This window comes from Ursus arctos, unplaced genomic scaffold (genome assembly GCF_023065955.2).
Source record: "Ursus arctos isolate Adak ecotype North America unplaced genomic scaffold, UrsArc2.0 scaffold_5, whole genome shotgun sequence".
Taxonomy (NCBI): domain Eukaryota; kingdom Metazoa; phylum Chordata; class Mammalia; order Carnivora; family Ursidae; genus Ursus; species Ursus arctos.
In genome coordinates, this window is record NW_026623067.1 from 70,551,528 (window position 1) to 70,578,355 (window position 26,828).

The window sequence follows — 26,828 nt, forward strand, 5'->3', positions numbered from 1 at the left end:
AACTCTTTATTTTCTAATCTAGATCCACGTTTTCCTGTGAATACCGTTAAGATTGTACTAAAAATATAACAATCGAAAGTTCAAGTTTTAAGTTCCAAATTACTGCCTTTCAGATCCAGTGAGGCATCTAAAAAATGGGTCAAGGTAACAATGCATAATTTGAAAAGTTAGCAAAAAGTTGCTAATGGAAATAAAGTGAAAACCAATGTAAGGGTATAACCTTTAATGCCTGTCTTATTTCCATTGTCAATTAAACATATTAGGAAGCAGAAATCCTTGTGAAATATTTGCCATAGCTAGCGTCTTTATTTTCATGTAGCCAAGGGAGAAGAAAGGAGAAATTTCCCGTAGAGCGTTTAGATCCTCTGATTAAGCAACTGATTAAAAAAACATGAGTGGTTTATAAAAACAGAGTTGGAGTAAATACAGAGAAGCAAAATATGTATCAATAGAGAAGAGCATGCAGGCAGGAAAAACATGGACATGCTCTTTTTTTGTTTTCCTGCTGATTTTCATTTTCACAAATTTTAATTTTATATACTTCCATTAGGTTTATATTGATAATGACTTTTTATACCTGGATAACAGCTTTTGTACTGGAAATAAGATAACAATGTCTTATTTAGGAGATTTAGGAAGTTCTGGTGTCTGTCTCTTCTTTAATTTTGACTTTATTTTAAATTCCAGAAGTGCATCATTTGTTTGGAACCCAGATCTTCTGGCTGCCATTATCTTCCCAAAGGCTTTGGTTCAATTCAGTTATACTTATGTCATTGTCAAAGCAAAGAGTGTGATGGAAATAAAACCGTTATTTGTGTGTACAGAGTAAAAAGAAATTCCGTTTTCTCAGTAAAGACTTGTAATCATGCTCTTCAGTACACATTTTGAGTCACCTCCTGACATAATAGCTGACAGGACAGAAGTGAAGATAAGTTGTTCTTCATGGACTTCTGTGAGCTATCAGAAATATATCATGTAAGTAGCTCAAACAATTGCACTTCCCATTACCCTATCACTCCTCAAGGCCATAAAACTCCAATTTGCAAGGTGACTGGATTTTACTGGTGGGTGAAGGAAGATATGACGGTTGCCATTTGCTTTTGAACTTTCTCATGATACTGAGAATTTCATGAAACAAAAGTGATGTTATCAATCATGTTATAAATACTTACATGAAAGTTTTATTATGTTTTTCTGGGGTTGCAAGATGAAATCCCTTTTACTGAATATTTCCGGCGTTCAGGGATATTTTACTGGTAGGTTGAATTCTTTGTCATTTGGGTATGCTGCGAAAGATTAGCCAGTGTTTGGGAGTGAAAGTAGGTTTAAAATAAATGGCTGCCGTAGGACTGGAGGGGCTTTCTGTCCAGGGCCTGAGTCCTCTACAAGAGGCCCAGGGCCACTCTGTCCCCGCTGTATTTCTGGGAAATGGGGATATACAAAGACCTGTAAAGAGAGTGAGGGTAGAGCATACCTAAGTTCATCACAAAATTTTAAAATTGCATGTTTTGTTCTGTTGATGGATTATCAAATATGATTAAGAACCTACCATGGCCTGTTGTCTCCTACGTGATAAAGTCTAAATTCCTCAGTGTGGCACAGAAAGATTCCATGGTGCATCTACTTTTTAGTCTCGTCTACCCTACTTCTTCATAGCTACAACAAACTATAAATTACTAAATATTAACCATAGCCGGAGTGTCTTCTGACGCAAAAGTTTTATCCACCTTTGGAATGTGTATTCACTCTTTCGAGATAGGGTTCAAAGGACATCTTTTTGGTGAAATGTTCTCTTACCACCCATGGAAGTCAGGAGATCTTTCTGCTTTATCCCTATGTTTTGCATTTATTCGTGCTGTATCACACTGTACAGTACTTGAAGATATGTTTACCTTCCACGCTAGACTACGAGCCTGTTGTCAGGGGGATATCGCATTTATCTTCATAGTCCGGGGATCTTGCATAGTACCTGGCCAATGATAGGTGCCATATAAACATTTGTTAATTGAGACGTAGCTTTGTACAACATCTGCGCCCCAGCCTCTGATCATTAGTGAGAGCTCACCTATCATCAGCATCTCTCATACCAGATGAGTTGGGAAATCTATCTACAAATGAAAACACTCTCCATGCAAATCATTGACATTCAAGAGCCCTTACAAGGTTCATTTACCTTAAATAATGTGCTTATTTTCGTGTGCAGTGCATTTTGTGGAGCCAGCATCATTGCTTTTAGCATAACACTTCATACAGAAGAACTAATTCGGATACATGACAACTCATAAAGAAGTAGCAGAACCACCTGCCCACCATTTTTATTTTAAAAGTATTCATTGCAATTGAAATCTAGAGTTTGTAGAGAAAATTCATTGTAAAGCCTGAAATACTAACAGTTTATGTAACAACTGGGCAGTATTTCAAACATTCAGACCATAGCAAGGAATTAAGAAATAACCAAAAGCATAGAAATTCAAAGGAAAAAAAGTCCACAATGTCAACAATGGTTGAAGAACCCTTAATGCTTCTACTCATACAGAGCCTGCTGATTCTTTTTTTTTTTTTTATTTTTTTTTATTTTTTATTTTTTAAAGATTTTATTTATTTATTTGACAGAGATAAAGACAGCCAGCGAGAGAGGGAACACAAGCAGGGGGAGTGGGAGAGGAAGAAGCAGGCTCATAGCGGAGGAGCCTGATGTGGGGCTCGATCCCATAACGCCGGGATCACGCCCTGAGCCGAAGGCAGACGCTTTAACCGCTGTGCCACCCAGGCGCCCCAGAGCCTGCTGATTCTTATTTTACTGCCCTAACAAGCTTTTGTTTGTTCCGCACCTTTAGGAGATTAGAAGGGGCAAATTATTCAAATTTGGGATTATAGGACTTCTAGATTCTGAAAAAATGAAAGAAATGAGAAATGCCAGCTGATAATCTGGTTCTGGAATGTCAGAGAAAGCGTTATAAAAGTAGAAGGGGGCAACTGGGTGGCTCAGTGGGTTGGGCAGTCAACTCTCGATTTTGGCTCAGGTCCTGATCTCAGGATTGTGGGATGGAGCTCGGAGTCGGGCTCAGCACCGGGTGTGAGTCTGCTAGTCCCTCTCCCTCACCTTTTGCCCCTCGCCCCCTCCACTTGCTCACTCTCACATGCGTGCACGTGAGCGCACATTCTCTCTCTCTCTCACAAATAAATAAATAAAATCTTTTAAAAAAGTAGAAGATAAAAAAAGCTTAGTTGTTTGTGGAACATTCCAGTACAGTTCTAGCTAATCTAGCCTAACCTTGAATTAAGGGCTAATCTTGTTAGGTGTTCCTTGCTTCCTTCTCTATACTCTCACACACCTACCCATTTCTCCCCCTTTTACAAGATCCTTTCCCTGTCTTCGTTCTGTTAAATGCACACTATCCAATTCCCCAAAACCTTAGCGTGGGCCTTTAGAGGTGAGCACATATGAAGATTCAAGCACGGGGTCAATGTATGAACTAAACATTTGGATGTTTCACTACCAAACCACACAGACAGACAGACAGATACACACACACACACACACACACACACACACAGAGCACCATATAAAAACTTTTGCTTCTGAATCTCTGTAGCTCCTACCAGTTCCTCATGCAGCTCCCAGATGTGCCCAGTCTTTACTTGACTTCTCAGTGTATCTGCTGTTTAGGTGCCTCCAGTACCTATCCTGCGGACCAGTGGGTCTGCTGGTCTCAGGGCACGCCATTCCAGGGCTGACTAATTCTGGAAAACTTGACTATGGAACGTAACCATTAGCAACTCTGGATTTTGTAGCTGACTCACTGGAAATCTCCAGTGAAATACAGAATGACAATGACCTTCGAAGCTCAGGGGAGTAGCAAAGATTGTCACAGAACCCATGGAATTTTCACAGCAGCATTGTCCTTTAGGCCACGGATTACAATGGAGACAATCTCCCCTTCCAAAGAATGACTCTCCTCTAAAAAAATGCCATATTGTGAGTTTCTTTGCTTGTCTTGCTGGCTGTCATAAACCTCCACAGACAGATTTCTTCAGCATGGATATGTGGTTCTGTGCTGTGCCACCCAAATGAAGAGTATGCCTGCGGCTTTAATTTGTGTAGTGTTGCCTTGCTGACTATGAATTTCGAACTACTATTGTTACCACCTTCCACTTAGTGATAATTTACTATTCTTATTCTATTCCACGCTTGTGTTTTAGATCAAATTCTTATGGTACAATTTAGGCGCTTTTATGTGCATTCCTGCTTGCTTAGATAAAATTACAACACATGGCTTAATTAGTACGATGTGTACGTTCACGAGGGAAGGCACACTTCCCATCGATTTCTTTCCCCATTCTCGGCAAATTGCATCATGAAAATGTTTTGGAGAAGGAATGGTGCCATTCTCTGAGCAGTGTTTATTATCTAGCACTTCTATGAAGTGAACAATTAATAATTGAGTAATTCTAACAAAACTCTACCATTCATTTTGGTGGCAAATATCATCTCTATAATCCAGTAACTTCCACCCTGAGGATTATCACACGTATGTGACTAGATGGCCACCTGAGGACAAATTTGAAACCCTTTGTGAACTAAACATTGTTCTTATTATTTGTCAACTGTTTGAAATTCTCCTCTTAATTTCTTGGGGTCTTAAGAGCTTGTGGTCTAAAATGGAAATATCCATTTCAGGATTAACATGCTAAACTGCTACAGTTGATGTTTAATTGGAATCAATGGTCAGTTTGGTGAAGATAAATCTGAGGAAATAGGATACAGAAGTGTCTCCTGGAAGAGACAACAAAAGGTAGAGAGAGAGAGAGAGAGGGCTTGAAAGTAATAGCTGGAAGCTCTAAATTTGTCTATTATTTATTTTATCTAAGTTATAAAAAAAATCAGTAAACACTAGTTATATAATTAATTTATTGAATCATGCTGGAGCTATCTCTATTTTTTTTTAAAGGACTTATATTCTCAGGGTACTTTATTTGAACTTAGATATTCATTAGGTTTTTTTTAATTATAAAAAAGTTATAGTTTCTTTATTTAATTCCATGAAAATAGGTGATTTCATCATCACTGACCTCTAATGTTCCTTTCAGCCCCAACTCCTTATGATTCCTTCTTCATATTTTTTTTCCTTAGGAAATACCTCATGATGTTTGGTTCTGTTCTCATTTGGGTAGTGGTGCTGAGGTGGTGGGCTTATCTCTCTGCGGTTGTCAGTTTGGGGACAGTCTTGGTGGAGCGAGCTGATCCTACCAAGATAACCATTTAATAAAGTTTTTTTGGGGGGGTTATTATAAGTTTAAGATTTCTAAATTATATTTGGCTCAGCATATGGCATTGTACATAGCTTTTCTTGCCTTTCTCTTTATTGTATTTCTAAATTTTTTATAGATAACAGAAAGCACTGACACCTTTAAGAGGGATTTATTATAGACTCACTTATGTTTCCTGTTGTATTTCTGAAAATCTGTGTCAGAAAATACACTGCCTGGAACTAGGCAGTCAGGAGATTTTTAATTTTAAAGAACTCTATGAATATTCGTAGGTATATATATATAGATATAGATATATACTTATGTTAGAGTAACTCAGAATTTCTCTAATACCTGTGCAACTTCCAATAAACACTTTAAAAATAGAAATTCCTATTTAAGATGGAGAAATTTTGAAAAAAATTTGAAAAATTTCCAGAAAAAATAGATTGGGTTTATAAAACTTATTAATTTCATTGAATTGAAGTAAAGTGTGTCATAAGTAGTAACAAATTTCTATGCTTTTTTATTGATTTAAGTAAAAGGACGTAGTTTAAGAAACCAACCCATTAGGATCTGAGGTACCTCAAAGTAGAAATCATGAAAGTTGCATCTCTTAAAAATTTAATAATTGGAATAGAATAGAAGAGAAAAAGAAGGTGTTATTAAATGGACATATTTTCTGTAAAATTACTGGTAAGGCTGGTGAATTCTGATCAATAAAATCTTTATAATGGTTTTTCAGCAGTGAGCATTTAAACTATAAAATTGGCACCGTGTGACTTCTTAAGTATTAAATACTGTCAAAGAAATAAGAAATTGTGGATATTTAATTTTTTAATAATAAGTGTTCTCTGAATGAGTGCACAGAATCAGCTTTGATATTTTGCAGAATTAATAGTTATGTATGAAAAAAAGTCACAAGGAATGTCTATTGAAGCAAACATTGAACTCGTAACTGAAATTAAAAATGTTTAGTCCAAATTTTTTCTCTGGGTCTGCTGCTTTATGCTGTATGGTGAAAGCCAACGAGAAAGTACATTTTTATACAAACACATTAACTTTCAACAGAATTCCTTCAGACCGTGTCAGGTGTATAAAGTGAAGTGAAGCTTCATGCTTTCCAGTCATATGCCAGTAGTGTGGGTTCCCTAGAAGGAAGACAGAGGACAAGTTTTCAAAGAAGTGAGCTTTTGCCTGCAGTGGCTTAGATGACTCACTCTGTCACAGGGGATAATTTCACTGCGACCATTGAGATTTTTGTTATTTTCTTTCTGGGAGAAGGAATAGATGGGTTTATTTTAAGTACTAGGCAAAGGGATTGTTAGTGGGAATTTTGCACAAAACGACCCAAGATGTGAGGTGGACAGGATCATTCATATTCTTAAGATATGTTACTTCAAAATATGAGTATAATTACCCTTGAAATGTTACTTTTGAGTGTTTTTTTTTTAAACTTTTTCTTTTTTTTCTTAGAGGGTTAAGGAAACACTTAAAATAATGACTGGGGTTGGTGGTATTTATAGGCCAGAATTGTCTGGAAGTCCTTTTTTTCATCTTCACATAAACAGATGACCGTATGTAAAATAACCATTATATACTCTCAGTATTTTAAAACTGACTTTCATGTTTGGAATGCTCCTGACATCACCTACAAAGATCGGTTCTGCTGTCCATGGAAGGCGTAGAAAACTAAGCTTTGTCATATGCTCCTGCCTTCCTGTCAATAAGCTCACCTCAGGCTAATGAATGCAGACAGGTCTGTACTGTGCCGAAGTTGTATGTAAACTGCTCAGGATCATTTGGGGCCCCACTGGCACCTCTCAGAGCATTCCTGTGTTTACAGCCCCCAGAATATCTTGGGCAGTGCTTGTTTCCCTAGGTCTGACCTGTTGCTAAGAGTCAAGCCACTGTGTAAAAAGAAGTGCCTCATTTTCACAGGGGCTGCTCTGCAGAGCAAATGGCCATGAGTTCTCTTTTCCTATGACCACAGTGCTGCTTGGGTTTGCTCTCTAGAAAAATGCATTGATATATTTGCAGCTGGTGGGGGCACTGCTTTATTGCCCATCGTGGAATGCATACTGAATAAAAACCACTACGAATTGTAATAAGCAATCTTAGATGCTTTTCAGGTTACTCAGATGTTCAAACACGCATAACCAACCATCAATATAAGAAATTCAGCTCGAAGCTGTTAGCGTATTATATAGTCTGTGACTTTTCAACTCAGGGAATGATACTCATTTCTCTATCTGTCCCGTTCAGAACAACTTCTCCTTTATTGCATTTAGAACAGTGTAACTGAAAGGCAATAAGGAAAGGCAATATCATAGAGTGGTTCACATTACGCTGAATTTTATTGTAGTCTGACATTGTGAGTGAACCTTTGGAATCCTTGAATGCAGCATAAAGGCAAAACCTGCTTCTAATGGACTGAAGAAAAATACTCTGACATAGTGATGAGTGGGGTGACTTCTAGAAATCATGACTTGAAAACATTTTCTGAACGAGTGCTATTTTTGTTGTCCCAATTCACAGAATGATATTAAAACAGCTTGCCATTGGCCAGAACTACCAGTTTTTTTCCCCTAAAGGCAGGGCTTCATTTTTAAAGACATAAGGTGATCTACAACTCTTCTAAACTCCAGCTAAAAAAACCTGTATCTTCCATTCTCCTCTGATTCTTCTTCTAAATGGTTATGTCAAAAGTATTAGAATTTAGGTGCTGTGAGAGTTTCCTCTTTAATCTTTTTATTTTCTTATTGTAAAATGGACACATCAGTGGTATTTATAATTATGAAATTTATATTTTTTCATAGAAAGCAACAAATTATTTTATTATCTCCATTGTTCTCTGCTCTTAAAATATATGGTTGTATATTCTTTAGGCTTGAATTATTTTACAGAGAGCTAGTGTAGATGTATTTTTCAACTACTATGGGAATTTTGATGGGAATATTAAAGAGCTCGTCAACATGGGGCCCTTTCTCTGGAATCTTATGGTTCAAATTAGAAATGAACAGTTAATTAATATGATGGATAAGTTAGACTGAGAAGCACGAATTTTTAGAGGATGTCAGAAAAAGAATCTCCCCTTTTGTTAATACAAACTATTTTTTCCCTGTTTCCTCCCTCACTGCCATGTCCCTGTCCTTCACTTTTCCCCAATTAACCTCTTCTGTTGTTGTACCTGGCACATAGTAGGTGCAGAGTAAATATTTGTGTGTGTGAATGAATGAATGAAGGATGTTCAGGATACAAGAGCTTGTTGGTTCACTTGAGTCATCTGGCTCTTAACAGTGCTCAGTGTATAAACTGGACGTGTTGTTGACAACTTTCTTTGCTCTTTGTGTGCATAAGCTAAGAATAAACAGCAGTGAAGGGAAGGGAGTGCTTCATTCATTGGAGGATTACACCATCATAAACTCACCAAAGTGTACCACACAGAGCCAGTGATCACAGAAGACAGGCAACCCAGGCCCCATCATTAAATATAGAGCCTGTCTTCACTGTTTTTATCCAAACAGACTCTGTATTTTGGAAATTTCCACCACACTTCCTTTTGAGTTACTTCTTTGCTGAAGTAGACTTGGTCAGGAAAGCTGGAAAAGCAACAGCTATACATTCCCTTGTCCCCCTGCAGAGACTGTGGTGTTAATGCTTTTTGACTGACTTTTATGTCCCTGACAAATTTCTCTATTCTAGTTAAGATTTTGGGGGGTCTATCTTCTATGAAAAGTGGTCTCTCCTAAGTGAAAGCACCTCATATAAGAGAAGGCTCAGTTTGCAGTCAAGAGAATAAGCAGACAGCAAACTCTGACATTCAAAGCGTTGAGTTGCAGCAACTAAATGATTCCTCTTTCTCTAGACCAAGTAAAAGCCGTCACACCTCAAGTCAGTATCGTTGATTGGACACCAACCATCTAAGGAAACTCAGGTAGAATTGATTAAGTTATTTGTGTTTTGCCAGAAATGTTTCACACCCAAAGGCTCAGCATTTTTCCTTGTCACTAGTGAATTGTGTGTGTGTGTGTGTGTGTGTGTGTGAGAGAGAGAGAGAGAGAGAGAGAGAGTGAGTGTTAAGTAGTATCTTTGTGTTTGGTTACTTAAAGTATGCAACATATAATCCTTCATATAGTACTGAAAATAATTTTAATATTTTATACAAAGTTTTAAAATAGTTAATATTTAATACATTTTTATGAAATTAAAATACTTTTAAACACTGAAAATAGTTTTTAAGTGTTTTATTGAATTGTTTTAAATATTACCAAAAATTTACTAAAACAAGAAAATAGGTGAGAATAATTGTTGCAAAACCACAATGAAGGAAGAAATGTGCTTCTGCTGCCAAAGTAATGGTGTGATAACCCCATCGTGTGGGTTCACAATCCTCTGAACAATCTTCTAGTTCCTGAGTCATATCCATTGGCCATTTGGCTTGTTTCAAAGGTACTTATATTCCTTTACTTTCCTCTAATGCTTTATACTAACCTAAGGTAGCTTGAATATGTTTCTATTCCTTGTCACCTAAAAAAGCCAAACATACTCATGTTATGAAGGTAATATATACACTCATATATTTTGTGGAAGTAGTTTGTAAACCATAAGCTAGTGTTCAAATATGAGGTGGGATTCGAGAAGTTTAGGATATAAATTAGGATATAAATTTATATTTGTAAAGGCTTATTAAAGAAAAAATTTATTTGGTGGTCAACTCCCATCTCTACTGTATAGGTATTGTCTGACTTTTTGAAGTAGTCTAGAGATGGTCAGGACTTGTATATTCTAATAACTCCTTACTTGCCTGACTACTTATCTTTTGGCAACTTAAGCTTTTGGCAGAAAATGCAGTCGCAAAACTTCTGGGGAATTTATATAGTAGGTTTTTATCCAGAGTCATATTGATTATTATTTAGCATAAATTATTAACAAATTTAGATCTCTTTTTCTATCTCCGAACAGATAGGAAGGAAGAAGGTGAAATAATATTAGATACAGGCGTAGCAATAGAAAAGTCTTAACTGAGGACCTGGAATGAAAGAGAAAGCAGCCAACTTTAAGGGCAAATAGGACACACAGATATTTAATATAATAGTGGAGATTTACGAGGACATGAGACAAAAATTTTAAATTTGCATTCTAAAACATTTTTTATGGAAGCAAGTGCATTTAGAAAACATTTAGAAACTAATAAAAAATGGTCAAATGAAAGCATTATTATGTTTATATACTCAACAAATATTTATTTGGAAAACACATGTCTGGAGCCATCTCATTAATGAGTTGGTACTGTGTTTTGAATTGAAGGCAGTCTCCATCCATTCTCTCAAAAGGTGATGTTTGTTTGTCTTATATCCTCTCTGGACTTAATTCTCGGACGTTTTGACATAAATCAGAAACATTCTTTGGTAGATTGTAATATCTTAAGACACTCATCAAGAGCATAAGAGTTGATGACCTGAGATAAATGGAAAACTGTACATTTCTTCAGTTGTCCCTTTAACGCTGATCTAGTCACTAGTGTACTGGTGATACGAACTCTGCAGGTAAATCTATGCAGGTAAAATTCTATTAAAGTTGATGGCCGTGCATCTAAAGAAAGAGTTTGGGGACCCTCTGGACGTGACCAAAAAAATCTCAGTTTTTTGATATTATATTGAAAACAATTCAATCTGTAAATAATGTTTTAGGGCAAAAGCTTCATTTTATCCCTTCCATGTAACAACTGCCCTTTGTAATGAAAGCGTTTGGTTAGCGCTTGAAGGCTAAGAAGGGAAGTAGAGCTGGTCTAAGGAGGCCCCCAGCTTTCAGCGTGCTGTTGCTCGATCATGAAGGGATACTTACTCTCTGCTCTCCCCACTCTGACGCACCGATCATTTGCACTTGGGGAATGTACCTTCAATACCGAGTTATTCCTGAAAACAAAACAAGGGCACCAACGTGCAGAGCTGGGAGACGACTAGGACAAGAGGGATGAGAAGGTTGCACACACAGCTTCCTTCCCTTCCCTATTTTTAGGTCTGGGCATGAATTGTCAGTTGCCAATTAGTTACAAAGAGGCTTGATTCAATCCACTTCATTGTTTCCTCTCAGATTGGGAATTTGTTTTCTGTGAAGGTCATTATTATAACAAAACAAAACTGAATTATAGAGCAAAAATGTGACTGATCCATGTATTTTATTGTAAGGAGAATCAACCCATGATACTGAAAAATATTAGGCTACTGCATATTGAGTTCTGCAGTTTTTGTAATCTTAGCGGGCTCTTCAGAGTTCCAGATCTGCAGTCTACTGACTGTATGAAAATTTGCCATCCAGATGCCTGCTGCCAACAAACTGATGTTACTCCGTGTTATCCAGCTTGGCCTTGGAGACCGAAGGCCAAAAAGCATGTTGACTTTTTATGGTAAAAAAGTGCATCAGGAGGGCAACTACATACTAGGTTACCCTCCCAGGTTTGACCCCTGTCCTTAGTTTTTTATTGCCCGAACTGGCACCAAAGAAACTCCTTGAAAATAACACATTCCTTGTCCATTCAGTGGTTAATGATGCTTAAAAAAACCAGTTTGTGACTGTGACCTAAATTATGCCAGAAGCTGTAAAACCATGGTTTCTTTAAATTCAAATATGACCCCATGCCTGAAAACCACTACACTGACCCTACAGTACTGTTGCTGAGTGTGCGTGTCCTCACATAAACACACACATGCACATTCACACACACACACACTCACATACACACAAAACACTTGGCATTAAATGACTCGATAAAAGAAATGGTATTTTTCAGACTTCCATGTTAAAGAAAAGGCTCATGAAAGAGATGTAAGTGAGCTTTAAGCCAAACATTTGTTTGGCTTTGCTGCAGCAGGCTGCAGGAATGTAAACTTTTTTTTTTTTTTTCAATGACTTCAGCTCTTAATTTGAAAGCTAGGATTTTTAGGAGTGAGCAAGAGACTATATTTGGCCAAAAAATTCTGCTGGCTTTACTTAGCCACTCTGCACATTCAAAACAATACTTCTTTATCAAAAAAACAATAGTCTGTTTTATTCACAGCACATGTAGAAGTTGGAACATCGACTGAATTCCACTTTCTTCTCTCGCAGTGTGTCTGTAACCAGCTAATGAGCTGCAACAGAGCCTGGCCTTCATTTTCAGCAAATTAAGTTCATCCCTCATAGGAATTGTGGTCTGGCTGTGGCACCGCTCCTAGGTATGGGTGGGATTTGTTTCTTCTACCAGCTGTAGGTTAGCCACATGGGTACGTGCTGTCGCACCACACAACAGAATTTTCTCTATAATAACCAGTCTAAGTAGCCTTTTACCCCACAAAAGTAGATCCCATTTAATTTACTTTGTGTTTATAGCACTCCCTCTCAAACCGCATCGTTGGCACAGACCGATATTTATACAACTTTTTATTTTAAACTATTTATTTAGAGTTGAGACTTCAGTAGCACTCCCTGTCAGATTCATTGAGCGTGCTTCAATTCAGGATACTGAAAATGTAAATTGGGAAGAGTGATGTGTGTTCGTGGGATTCTTTTCTCCAGTGCATGGACACCCACACAACTCTCACTGAAAAAAGGGAGGTTACATGTGTTGATAAAATCTGTGATACAGATTGCTGATAGGACACTTTATGTTGATGGATGGTTAAAAATAATTGCTCTTGCCTATTGTGTCTCCATATTTCTTTGACAATGTAGTGGATCAAATCAGTTATGTAAGATGCATCTAAAAATTTCTATTTCAGAAGTAGCGGTGTCGCGGGGGAATCTCTTTTTCCTCCACAATGCTATATTCCGTTGCTCAGCTATTCTAATGGACATCTCTAGTCAAATAGGTACTTGTCGCAGAAGAAGAGGGAAATAAAGTTCTTGATTTTTTTTATCTGACCTCTGCTTTGGGGCTTTACTCAAGTTATATATTTCTTAAATAAAGCTTTTAGTTTTTTAACTTTTAAAGTGAGGGAAGGGATGTCAATTTCAAATTGACATTTAACCACATAAAATAACGTGGCATATGGTCAATTTTTCTGTCCACAGTGGGCATTTCATACTGTTAATGGCACTGAGCTTTCATTTTCAACTGCATGGTGCTCTTAAGTCTTACATTATTTTGTGATCTAAAAATACAAGCAAAGTCTTGCTCACATCTTTGATCCTCTTTTACTTTCTTCTTTTGGTAAATACCTATCTATTTTCAAGATCCAGCTCATATATTGTTTCTTCAGTGAAAAATGTCTCGTCTTCTCAAAGAACATTGTAGCTCCATTGCGGTGGGATATATCTTTGGCGATGTTAACCAGTGCTTTTGTCCTCCTAGTATTTCCTATAAGCCCTACCCTTCCTCTGCATCCAGGAAGCTAGGCTACTTCAGGGGAAGGGACAGAAAGTAAAACAAGTCGCAGTAAAGGAGTCGACTTTTTTGTTTTTGTAACTCAAAATTGAAGTCCCACTTTAGAAAGCAGAGTTGAAGGAAGAAGGGGTCAGTTTCTGTCGTGCCGTCCTCAGCTCTGGGTTAGATAAGATTTCATGGGTCCAGGAAAGGGAAGGGAGTTGAAAAGGGAAGAGAGCTTGGGTGTTGTTGCCTAAGCCCAGAGAGTGCCGGGAGTGGTGAAGAAGCAGAGAAGTACTAGAGAGGTGTGGACAGTAGCTGTGAGAGAGCGGGACTGGTGAGGTCTTGCTCCAGGGATGAGGAGGATGGCCCAGGTCATCACAGAGGAGATGGGGGCTTCTCCACAGAGTCCAGTGAGGACTGGGTTCCTCACCTCCACCCTGCTCTCCAGACTCTCTGGCACTTTTTAAGTCTCTTGGAACTTAGAGGTAACCCAGGGGAGAGGGAGCTAGAGGAGGCCCTAATTTTTGCTACTGCGTGAATGGGAGCTTCAAATCAAATATAAATTGTTATGGAAAAATAATGAAGTGATAGAGTTTTTGCACATCTGTGTTTGGTGGCTCCAGGTTTGTATGAGTCAAAGGAATTATATCTTCGTTGTTGTCATACTCCTCTGTCAGAGAGGATGACACATAGTAGGCACACAAGAAACGGTTGGTAGCAAAATGAGTCAGTATTGTAGGGCCTGAGCTGCATGCCAACTGCTCCATATCTTTGATCTGGTTTCTCTATTGGGTCAGGGGAAAAAAAAAAAAAGTCTTGCCTTGTTTTTGCCTGCTGCATGCCAGCTTGTCCTGTTTACTCCTGTGGTTTCCCGAATTCCCAAACAATGCGGCATTGCCTGAAATTACACTTCAGCGTTTTCTGGAGCGTTTCTGCTGCCCACCCTACTTGCAGTGACTCCACTTCAATTCCTTGTATGCCAGCTGCTGTGATAACTCACTGTCACTAAACGTCTACATGCGTCCACCCCAGAGGAGTTAAGTGGAACCACATCAATGCTGGGGAACTGGCTGTCTTCCAGAGCTGCACTGTGGGTCATTCTGTCTCATGCTTTGGTGAGGTCTATTTTCTCCATGGCCTTTCAGTGGGGAGAGGGGCCTGGGATAGGGCAGAGCCCAGAAAATAGAAACAGAATGCCCAGCGTGGGTGGAAAATATCCCCTTTCTCTCTTGAGTAGAGAAGATCCATTCAGGGGATGTTCCACTTATATATTCCCTGCTAGTCTAATTTTTCCAAAATTTGGTTTGCTTGTTTCTGGCACCTGTAAACCAGATGGGATATCCACTGACATACTGAGTTGTGTAGGACGAGGGGGGCTGTTCTGTTTCCTCCTTCAGCGCTTGTAAATTCATCCACCATTTCCATAATGCAGTGCGTAAACCTCAGCATCCACATCTTGTAAGTCCTATTTGTGTGATCTAAAAAGTTCTCAAGCACTTTTGAACTTTCACACATTCAGTAGCAGTGTCACAGGGATGCCTTTTACACGTGTGTCTGAAAATATGTCAGTGTAAACTGCCCTCTGCTTCTTTCATAAATCAATTCATATCGTTTTGGTTGCAAGTAGCCAAAAACTCAATTCAGCCTGGCTTAACAAGAATGTGGGGGCCTTGGGACACCTGGGTGGCTCAGTCGGTTAAAGGTCTGCTCAGGTCATGATCCCAGGGTCCCGGGATCAAGTCCCACATCGGGCTCCTTGCTCAGCGAGGAGCCTGCTTCTACCTCTGCCTGCTGCTCCCTCTGCTTGTGCTCGTGCTCTCTCTTTCTCTGAAAAAGAAATAAATAAAATCTTAAAAAAAAATGTGAAGGCCTCATAACTGAAAGGTGGTGTAGTGTAGGTGGCTCCATTTTGTCAAGAAAACCTGATTTTTTTCTATCTCCTCACTCTGCCTTCCAGCGCCTTCTTCATGGTCATGAGATGACTACTAGTAGCTGACAAAACAAGGGCTACCCATTTTCCTGTTCATGTCTTGCAGAGACATGGGAGCCACTAAGGAACCTCCTTTTCCAGAAGCCCTCTGCAAATATATCCTGAAATCGTATCTCCCCAATTTTCTTTTCTCTTCTCTTCTTTTTTTTTTTTTTTTTTAAAGATTTTATTTATTTATTTGACAGAGAGAGTGACAGCCAGCGAGAGAGGGAACACAGGTGGGGGGAGTGGGAGAGGAAGAAGCAGGCTCACAGCAGAGGAGCCTGATGTGGGGCTCGATCCCAGAACGCCGGGATCACGCCCTCAGCTGAAGGCAGACGCTTAACGACTGCGCCACCCAGGCGCCCCTCCCCAATTTTCAAACACATAAGATATACGTGGAACATGTCCCTCTCCTCGTCCTTCCTTTATGACCTCTAACATTTGTCTGTTAACATAGATGAAGGCAATGAGGACGGTAGAACATATCACCATGGCTGGATGGAACTGCAATGAAGAATATGCTCTCAGTGACACAGGCTCCAGCTGCCTGCAATTAATCACTCTCAATTAATCAATCAATTGAAGCTGATTGGGATTGTGAAAAGAATCTAGTGAAGTTGTGTTCAAGCTCCAGCATTGCTGTTTACTAGATGTGTGATCGCAGGCAATTTGTTTCATCTCCCAAAAACCCAGTTTTCAAATGACATGCTTGTAAAAGCATGCTGATAATGTCTATGTTCTTCAAATGCCGGGTATTATTATTATTATTAATTATTATTCCTGTTGTCAGTAAAACAAGAAAACTGGCCTTCATCTTAAGAGATCTGTATCAAAAGGTTTTGTAGGTATCAGAGTCTTCATTCAAAAATAAAAGTTTAGGGTGCCTGGATGGCTCAGTCGGTTAAGCATCTGCCTTCGGCTTAGGTCATGATCCTGGGGTCCTGGGATTGAGCCCCATTATCAGACTCCTTGCTCAGCGGGGAGCCTATTTCTCCCTCCCCCTCTGCCTGCCACTCCCCCTGCTTGTGTGCTCTCTCTCTCTGTCAAATAAATAAATAAAATATTTTTTAAAAATTTAAAAAATAAAGGTTTATACACAATTTGAAGTGGGCAAGACGCTGTGCTAGGTGTTTAGAATATGGTGTTTATAAATAAATATGAATATTAATTATATCTGTAGAGATAAAATAATATAAAATGATGTAGGAGTTTGAGTTGCCTCTTCCAGGGAGTATCTAGAAAAGTAGAGAGGGCTTTGGAGAAAGAAATGACCAGCTTAGAGCTGAGTAGCAGTTTGCAAATGGGAGGGACTCAAACAAGAGACAGGTATTTGGTTAGAAGGTGCAGGTGCCCAAGAGGATAAATGAGATCTGGATTGAAGGCCATGGCAGTGAGAAAGGAGACAATGGGTAAGTATAAGAACTGCTTCAAGCGAAGAACAAAGAAAGCTTGCCAATTTAGTGATTAGGGTTTTTGAATTGATGGCAATGGAAAATGGAATGTCATTGATTCTGAAGGTTTGGATGTGACTGATCTCAGAAAAGGGATGAAGATGGGGTGGGGGAGGGGAAGGAGATGAGGGTACCAGATACGGTGCTAACCAATTTACAGAAAGCCCTTAACTTCATATAAATCATCTTAATTAATTCCTCCAAATAACCATGCCAGTTATTAGTATTCCTTTTTTTTTAAATAGGTGATGAAACTAAAAATGAGCAATTTTTTTGTTTCTTTGTTTTTTTTTCCTTTAAACTGGTAATTCTAACTAATACATACACAGAAAAACCATAAAGGAAACCCAAGTGGTTATTTGGTCAGTTAGATTAACATAGTCATTCTATGTGGACAATTCAGGTCAAAAAGGCCACCCCACTTTCCTCACCAGATACCATGCTGTGATTGTTTATGTGTGTGAGAATGTGTTTGGAGAGGGAATTATTTTTACTATAGAAACTTTTGTCTTTGTGTTGGTTATTTAACATTGGCTTCATTAACACTTAGATATGCCTGGAAAATGTAGTTCCATTATGTTGTCTATAACACTCTGGTTCTCTTATAAATTTAAAGTTCTCTGTGGTTTAAAATAAGGACCACTCCAGTAGTTAAAATCATCCCTTTAGGTAATGTTGCTGCTTTAGGAAACCATGCTTTGTGTTCTGTCCACTCCTAGGTACCCTCCTACTTGGTGAATGCATGTGTGGTGGATCGGTAAGACTTTCACAGTCTTGGGGTACCTGGGTGGTGATGTTGGTCAAGTGCCTGACTCTTGGTTTTGGCTCAGATCCCAATGTCAGGGTTGTGAGATGGAGTCTCACCTGGCTGCACCCTAAGCATGGAATCTGTTTGGGAGTCTCTCCCTCTCCCTTTGCCCTTCCCCCTGCATGCACGTGTGTTCGTTCTCTCTCTCTCTCTCTCTCTCTCAAATAAATAAATAAATAAATAAATCTTTAAAAAGAAAAGACTTTCACAGTCGAGGAGTGGTGAGGAAGAGCTAGTATCTTTGTGTGTAGAATCCTCTTGTTCTTCTGATTTTCAGGGTCATGTCCCTTGTCTACTGTCTTGCTGGCACTTAGCTGATGTGGCACCTTTTGTTTTGGCTTGGTCAGTTTGCTCTTACCTTGGTTTTCTCTGTTGTATTCCTCATATAGCTCCCTGGTGGAAAGGCCCTATTGACCCTCTACCATGGAGGCATCTTGCTTACTAGCTTTTAACTCAGCTGCCTCCTTAGTTCCCTATGGGTTTAGGGTGGGGTGCTATGGGAATGCCTGGTTTCAATCCAAGCCAGAGTGAAACAAAGCAGAGTCTAGGAAAGTCATTCCTCAAAGCCAACAGATGAACTCTCAGGAAGTCACCATGTGGGGCCACCCCAGGGTGTGGGGAAGGTTCATTCTAGTTGATAGGGAATTTGAAGTCACTCTTTCCTTGGGCTTCCTGTACCTTACCACTAAGAGTGAAAGCCAGAAAGGGAAATTGGGAGGCAGTCTCAGATGACTTTCCATAGTCTATCATCCTCAGCCCCCAGAAACAGAAGAGGTAGGCTTTACTTCCCTTCCTGGTTGTCCTGAGCCTCTCTACCAGAAAGCAGCCAGCAGCACGGCCTGGAGAGTTCTTAGGTGGAAGGTACCCTCTCTTCATAATGAAAATTCTAGATTGAATTCTCCAGGCTGGGGGTCCTTGAAATGTTAAGTAGGAACTAAAAGAATTAGCAAATCAATGCACTCTCCACAAAGGCTTGCTTGCAAATTACGTTCTTATCCTTTCCTGGTCTAGGGAAGTAAGTTTTCTGGCTCTGCTTTGAAGGTGAGAAGCTACAAAGACAATGTGATTTAGGAAACGCCATGAAATGCATTGGTTTAATATTTGCAAAATACCATCCCTAGTGCAGTTACAAAGTTACAATCAAAAGTCCAGAAATCTGTGTAGCTGAATATGCAGTTTATACTGTCTAGCTTCTGGTAAAATTAACACACGAATCACTTTCTAATCCATTTTGTCTAGCAAGTAGGAAAGGTGGAAAGCTGGTTTTATTGTGAGCTATAAGTGGGTTAAAAACTAGTAGATTATATTTAGAATACAGCCTGTTAAAAAAAAAAAAAGAAATAATTACAGCCACTGTGACAAGAAAAACAGGCAAACACTTCTTTTATCAATAAATAACGAATTAACAAAAAGGTGACTTTTACAGTGTAATATTCTTAGGCTGTTTTTAAACTGGCATTTTTAGAGATTGTTTTCTAAGTGTTTTGTCAGGGAAAAAAAGCTTTAGTAAATTTTATTTTATGAATGCTACAGTTTAGAGTTCTGTTTTATGTGATAGCAAAATAAACGCACTTCTTTTATACTTTTTCCCCCATTAGATTTCAGTATTTGAAGCAGGCCTTGTCAAATAGAGGTGAAAATTAAATTATGGTAACATGAAAAGTGTACCTAGAAAATCGTGTGAATTCTTTAATAAAAGCTCTAAATTTGCTTTACTCGAAGGAATATTTCCTTCATGGTGCAAACTGATAATTAGAAGTATTGAATTAGATATTTGTAGAAGAATAGTGGAAATTACCCATTATTGCACTGCATTATATCTCTTAGTTTTGGTATTCTATGCTAATTATGAGCCAAAATTTCCCCCAACTTCCAAACTCATCATAAAAGAAACACATATAATGGACCACATTTCCTAAAATAATCTCTGAAATTATGGACACATTTATTTGTGTTAATGTGAGGTTTGCATTTTAATTTAGACGATGGCGCTGTGGGTTGCTTTTCTGAATAACTTCTTTGAAAGACAGTTTGTAAGAACAGATAAAAGGCAATTATAACATGAACCCTTCTCTTCTCTCCTGTGTGCTCCGAACGGCTTAAGTCCAGCACCATTTTTTTATTGCACTTGTCAAACCTTAACGTTTTAAAGTTTTTCATCCAAATAAGCATATATAAAATTACATATAATGGATGGAAGAATTATGGCAGTACCTGTTTTTCCCTTCTCTTCAATAATTATATGTGTATCTATTAGTCATATAAAAGTGTGGGTCTGTAACGGCTGTAGTCTTGTTTCTTGAGAGACGCCAGTTCCTCTTTTTTTCTTATGAACTTAGAAGTACAGATGTAATGTAATATTCTCACTCATGTAATATTATTATAGGCTTTTTTTCCTGCTGTTTTTGATGACTTAATCTTAAAAATTTAAAGATGATTTAAAAAAATTTCTTCCTCTGCATGTAGTAACTTAGACAACACCTCTGGAATTGCAACTTGCCTTGAGGAATTTGATACATATTTTAATAGTGGGCAGAGGAAGAAGCGTATTTACATATGATGCTTATAATTACTTTAATTTCAGGACTATAATTTGTCATCATTTCTGGACATTTTTATTTTTGGAAAAGGGGGTCCTGTTACCTGTTGCACACATAGTAATTATTGCTTCTAATGGAAGTTGTGTCTTAAACCTGAGCTTTCTAGCAACCACGCCAGGGAACTGATGACATTCTCTAACTCTCTACCCTGTGAGTTGGTATACAGTCTATTATCTAAAACTACAGTTATGTATCATCTTCAAAACCTTTTTCTTAATATCTGAAAAATACTACATTTTCACATAGTTATGTCTTCACTTTGTAAAGTTTTATCTTAAAAGCAGCACTAATGAAAATGTGAAAATGAAGATCTCCTTTTTTCTTCAGTTTTATTGAGAAATAATTGACAGACATCACTGTCTAAGTTTAAGGCATACACAATGATGGTTTGATTTACATATATTGTGGAATGATTGCCACAATAGGTTCAGCTAACATCTGTCAGCTTATGTAGATACAATAAAAAGAAGGAAAAAAAGGAAAAAAAATTTTCTTCATGTGTTAAGAACTCACAGGATTTACTCTCTTAAAAACTTTCCTGTGTATCATAAAGCAGGTCACCATGGTGTATATTACATCCTTAGTACTTATTTATCTCATAACCGGAAGCTTATACCTTTTGACCACCTTCCTCCAATTCCCCTTCTCCCCTCCTTCCAATTCTGGTAATTCAGTTTGACAGTTTTATTTCTGTTTTTTACATACCACATATAAGTGAGATCATACAGTTTTGTTTTTCTCTGTCTGACTTATTTTACTTAGCATAGTGCCTTCAAGTTTCATCCATGTTGTCACAGATGGTAGGATTTCCTCACTTTTATGGCTGAATAATATTCCATATAATATATATATATATTCCATTACATATTGTGATATACATATATCTCACAATTTTTCTATCCACTCTTTTCTTGCCTATTGTAAATAATGCTACTGTGAACATAGAGGTGCAGGTATCTTTTCAAGTTAGTGTTCTTGTTTCCTTTGGATCTATTTCCAGAAGTGGAATCACTAGATAATATGATAGTTCTATTATTAATTTTTTTTTAAAGATTTTTTATTTATTTATGTGACAGAGAGACAGCCAGCGAGAGAGGGAACACAACAGGGGAGAGGGAGAGGAAGAAGCAGGCTCCCAGCCGAGGAGCCCGATGTGGGACTCGATCCCGGAACGCCAGGATCACGCCCTGAGCCAAAGGCAGACGCATAACGACTGCGCTACCCAGGCGCCCCTATTATTAATTTTTTTTAAAGATTTTATTTATTTATTCGACAGAGATAGAGACAGCCAGCGAGAGAGGGAACACAAGCAGGGGGAGTGGGAGAGGAAGAAGCAGGATCATAGCAGAGGAGCCTGATGTGGGGCTCGATCCCATAATGCCGGGATCACGCCCTGAGCCGAAGGCAGACGCTTAACCGCTGTGCCACCCGGGCGCCCCTATTATTAATTTTTTGAAGATCCTCTATGCTCTTTTCCATAGTAGCTGTACCAATTTACAATCCCAGCAGCGTGCACAAAGGTTCTCTTTTCTCCCCATCCTCACCAGCATTTCTTATCTCTTGTCTTTTTGATGATGGCTATTCTAACAGGTATGAGGTGATACCTCATTGTGGTTTTAATTTGCATTTTCCTAATGACTAGTTACATTGAACAGTTTTTCCTGTATCTTCTTTGGAGAAATGTCTATTCAAGTCCATTGCCCATTTTTTAATTGGGTGATTTTGTTCTTTTGTTACTGAGTTGCATGAGGTCTTTATATATCTTGGATATTAACTCCTTATTACATATACAATTTGCAAATACTTTTTCCCATTCCACAGGTTGTCTAAAATCTCCTTTTTTTTTTTTTTTAACATATCATCCTTTGTGTGGCCTAAGAGGGAATTAGTTAACATGATTTTTAATTTGTCTCAAGGCCCGTGAAAAGAACTAGCTTTCTAGAATGTACATGGTTGAGGATTGTACAGAAATAAATATCTCCCCCTTGGAATTTAAATTGTATCTAGTAGTACTATTTTTATACCTCTTACTAGGAAATGAAATACCTCTAAATTTAGTGCTTTGGAATTTTATTTCCACTAAAAATTTCTTCAGATATGTGAGCACCATAGTAACAGCTTTGCAAGCTGATTCTTCATTACAGTTCCCCAATAAGAGCTTCACTCAAGACAGTTCCTTTGGGATGACTGAGACTAAAAATCAATTCTGATAACATTAGAACAAATTTAAAGATGGGGAAAAAAAAACAATCAGAGAAAGCATGCATGCTGTGGATAAACAGAGCTTCCCTTAAAAAATTTTTTTTTGATCAAAAGCTAAAATGCATTTTTCCCCCAAAACTTTTCATTCCTCATATTATTTTATATCTAGGTGAGACTTTTAACCCCTTAGGAAAAAATAACTCTTTTACCAGAGATAGGAAAAATTCAGCTGAATTTATTTATGGCATAAGTACAGGTCTTTTGCACGCTTTACAATGACAATGTTTTTACAAAACCTACCAGTAAGTAATAGGGGGTGTGTAAAGGTGAATGCAATGAGTCTATTTTAATAAAAAGTTAATAATTCATTATTTTCAAGAAAATCATTGCATTTTAAAAAACGTGTAGTACACTAGACTGAGCTCTGATCATCTTAGAAAGAAGTCTGTCAAAATAAATCAGGTTGATAACTGATTAGCAGAACGTGTAGTCTGTCATTTTTAAATATGTGACCAATTTCTTCACATAAATCTTACCTTTAAAATCTTCAAGGGGAAAATTTATTTTGGGCACATTGGCCATGAATATCAGTTGACATTTATACAGTGCACAGAATTTATACTGTGGGTTAGGATGTCGGCCATAATTTTAGGCTGATAGTTTGTAAAGGGAAGATTCCATTTTGTACTGTTTATAAAATGTTACTCTGCAATTCCATGCTCCAAGACTAACAAAGTCTATCCAAGTATAGTCAAGCACTGCAGTTTAACTTATTGCATTCATTAAACTAGGCTTAGATTGTCCTAATTATATGTTATCAACAATTAAGAAATGGATCACATGGCACAGACTGGCTAAAACATTCTGTATTCTTGGCTGGATGCCAGCAGAGGTGCCAAGTTCCATTCTACCTTGTCATCAGCTGCATCTCTGCTTTTGCAGTACAAGCAGCAGCTGTGCTAGACAAAATAATCTAAATTCTCACATGTACTTTTCCTTTAGGAAATAGCTCACACTGAATTGCATTTCTGGTGTGACTAGTGCTACACCTGAGTGAGTTTGTGCTGAAAACGTATTTTATGCAAATATAATTTTTAACCGATATAATCTTTCGTGACTTTCAAGTGCATTTGTCCTATCAAAATAATGGTCTTACTTTTCATGCTGAAATTATTACCAAATGGATTCTGTGGGCAGCAAAGTACTCTTTGCTCATTCGGCAATGATTTTCCTATACCTCAAATTACATAATTTTATAGGTACTCTGTTTCAAAGGAAAACAATCTTTATTGATCCAGGCAGTCAGAGTTAATCATGGATCTCTGATCTCAAAACTCCTGGCAAAATCCTTTTATTCAGAACACCCGTGTGCCAGACGCTCAACACTTCACAAATCCTTGTGGGATGATGGGTTTTTCAAACAGTCTGATTGTTCAATCTAGTGTGGCTTCTGAAAGTGGAGATTCAGCAAGGCTTTCCCCTGAGCAGAGGCAGGCCCAGCCAATTTTATGAAGAGCTAAATTTGACCCAGCTTTACTTCAAATTGTCATCCTTGTTCTTGGTCACTTAAAAATGGATTTCAGAAGTTGTTCTTTCCATGTGTTTGATAGAAGACCCTGGAGTAGCAGGTGTGCATCGATTGCAGCAGGAGCAGAGGGGCAGGGTGCCAGGATGCCATGCTAGGTAAATAAACCCTAACAGCCTGAGGTCATTTGTTCCTCGAATAGATTCCATGAGAGACAATCATGGAAAGCTAGAAGAAACAACTTTAAAGTTCACCACAGAACTTACATAGGAGTTCACGTGTATTTTCAGGTTACCAAGTAAATTGGTTATTAAAAGCTTTACTTTAGGGGTGCCTGGGAGGCTCAGTCAGTTAATCATCCGACTCTTGGTTTTGGTTCAGGTCATGATCTCAGGGTCTTGAGATCGAGCCCTGCACTAGGCTCTGCGCTCAGGGAGTCTGCTTCTCTCCCTCTTCCTCTGCCCCCTCGCCCCCTCGCCCGCTCGCTCATGTGTGTGTGTGCATGTGCACGTGCGCTTTCTCTCAAATAAATAAATCTTTAAAAAAAAAAAGTTTTACTTCATCCTACACGAATTGAGGTGGAGGGGTCATGCTAAGTCCTTAAATAGAAAGAGAAGATACCAAAGAGATTCAAAAGACTCAGGCAAGGTCTTTAATTTACATACAACTTCTTCTGTGCCATTTTGTAATGGCATCTGCTGAGACCATTTCCTCATGGGCAATTTAACTTTTCAAATTTTACTTTCCACTAGGAAATCCTTTACAAGTCACAGAAATATGCCAAGAAATTCTTTTGCCAAAACCACTTCCCGGAATAATAATTTCCTTTGATTTTACAAAAGATTTCCCTCCTTTTCTCCTTTAGTAGATCATCTATTTAGGGATTCAGGTGAGAGCTCTTAGGAGATAATCTATTCTGTCTGATCTGTATAATATACTAGTCCTCTGTGCTCAAAACCCAACCAAATAGTATTATTACCTATTTGCATCCTCCTTCTCTCATCTCTCTGCTTTTGATTTAATGTTGTGTACCAGGCCATAACATAAGAAATGCAAGTCTAGATAATCAATTTTTTTCTGGCCATCGGGTAACACAGTCTTGGCGAAATAGCATATTGGTGGTGGGTGTGTCTGTTTTGGTCACCATGGCCTCCCCAGCACCCAGATCAGTGTCTGCCCCAGTAGGTTCTTTGTAACAAGTGTTTGTTGATTTGGCTGCTTTCTTTATACATAACCTGTCATCTAGATGCGTCTTTCACTCTGCTTGTGATTTTTTTCACTCTTGGGGGAGTTCCTCTAAAGATATTCAGCCTTTTTTTGAGTGGTTAAATTTTCCTTTCCTCTTCGGACTTACTTTCCTCCTGGTCTTTTGTTAGAAACAACTTTTACCCTCCTCCGGTACTTTTTATTGTCCATTGCTTTTCATACATCTTTTTTCTTTTGAAACGGACTCTCTTGCTTTCATTTGTCAGAATTTTTTTCCTCCTTTTATTCTCTTTCATGTTACCACGTAGGCTGGGCTAAGTTACTGGGACAGCTGCTCTCTGTGACCTCCTCCACACTGTGCTGACCACATCACCAACTGGCAGGGTGTGGCCCCTTAAGGTCTTCCAGGAGTCTTACTACCAAATGAAAATAATGGAGTAACGTTTTTGAGTTATAATTTATGATCTCTATGAGAGAATTCCAGTAATCTTAAGCATTTTAAAGCACATGTACTATATATATTACTTAAACGATTAGTAAAATTCTGAATCTTAAAATCAGTCTATTTCACGTGGAAGCTGTGTGTGAATACACGAATCAGATAATGGTCACTGGTTAGTAACAGCATCCGAAAGAAGCCCTTTCACTTGGAAGTGTATGCTTCTTCAAGGAAGCTGTTCTTAATAGAAGACTGTCTTGTCTTTTCTTTAAAAACTCGAAAGAATTTTTATTATATTCCTATTGTCTTTTGACTTGTAGAGCTACCGAATCAAGCCAAATCCTATTCTTCCACCAGCTTACCCCTTCTCCACTACATGTACACACAAGTATGTACATACGCTCACACTGTAGTCGGAAAAATAGGGTTTTTTTTTTTTTTTTTTGCCTTATTTGTGTCTTTAAGAGGATATCTATTTTTCCCTATCATAGGAATAGGGGTTAGTTTGGTTTTACTTCAAAATACGTGGGACTAGAACCAGAGTACAGTTGATCAGTGCCGAGAAACCTTTCTCTCTTTGTTTTGATTTGAGAGCCCAGTGGGCTGTTTTTGCCACTTCCATTCTTCTCCATTTCATCACAACCTTCTCTTCAGCTGCTGTGCAGTAAAAACATGTGTGTGTAGTTTCTGGTACTTCCACGGGGGGAAGCTTGACTGCTTAGGGGAATGCGCAGGACAAAGGGAGGTCCTTTACATTCTGTAGCCTGCAGGACAAATCACTGAAATCCTCTTAGATTTTAGAGGGGAATATCCTGAGCTATTCTGAAATCTCAAAAGGGCTAACAAAGTTCATCCCATTTGTCATTGAAATGTGACAGTGATATAGAACAAAACCTTTCCGCAGTGGGGGCTGGCTGCACCGAATTCCTTTTGCAACAAGGAAATTAGGTCAGAAGAAATTTAGGTCAACACCTTACAGAAATGCCCCCATGCCTGAAAGGAGCCAGGAGAACTTAAAATGTTACAAA

At 38.4% G+C, this 26,828-nt stretch overlaps 1 long non-coding RNA gene across 9 annotated transcripts in view; it reads left to right on the forward strand.

The window, feature by feature from the left end:
- LOC113255120 (uncharacterized) overlaps positions 1–26,828 on the forward strand; it is a 132,321-nt gene that overhangs the window by 23,618 nt on the left and 81,875 nt on the right. For 6 of the 9 annotated variants that reach the window (XR_007190508.2, XR_007190507.2, XR_007190509.2 and 3 more), the window contains exon 3: positions 9,119–9,187. This is a non-coding gene — a long non-coding RNA (uncharacterized LOC113255120). Of the gene's footprint in view, positions 1–9,118; positions 9,188–12,360; positions 12,468–26,828 lie in introns of all 9 variants that reach the window. The other 3 variants (XR_008957593.1, XR_007190506.2, XR_008957594.1) reach the window with 1 other exon arrangement.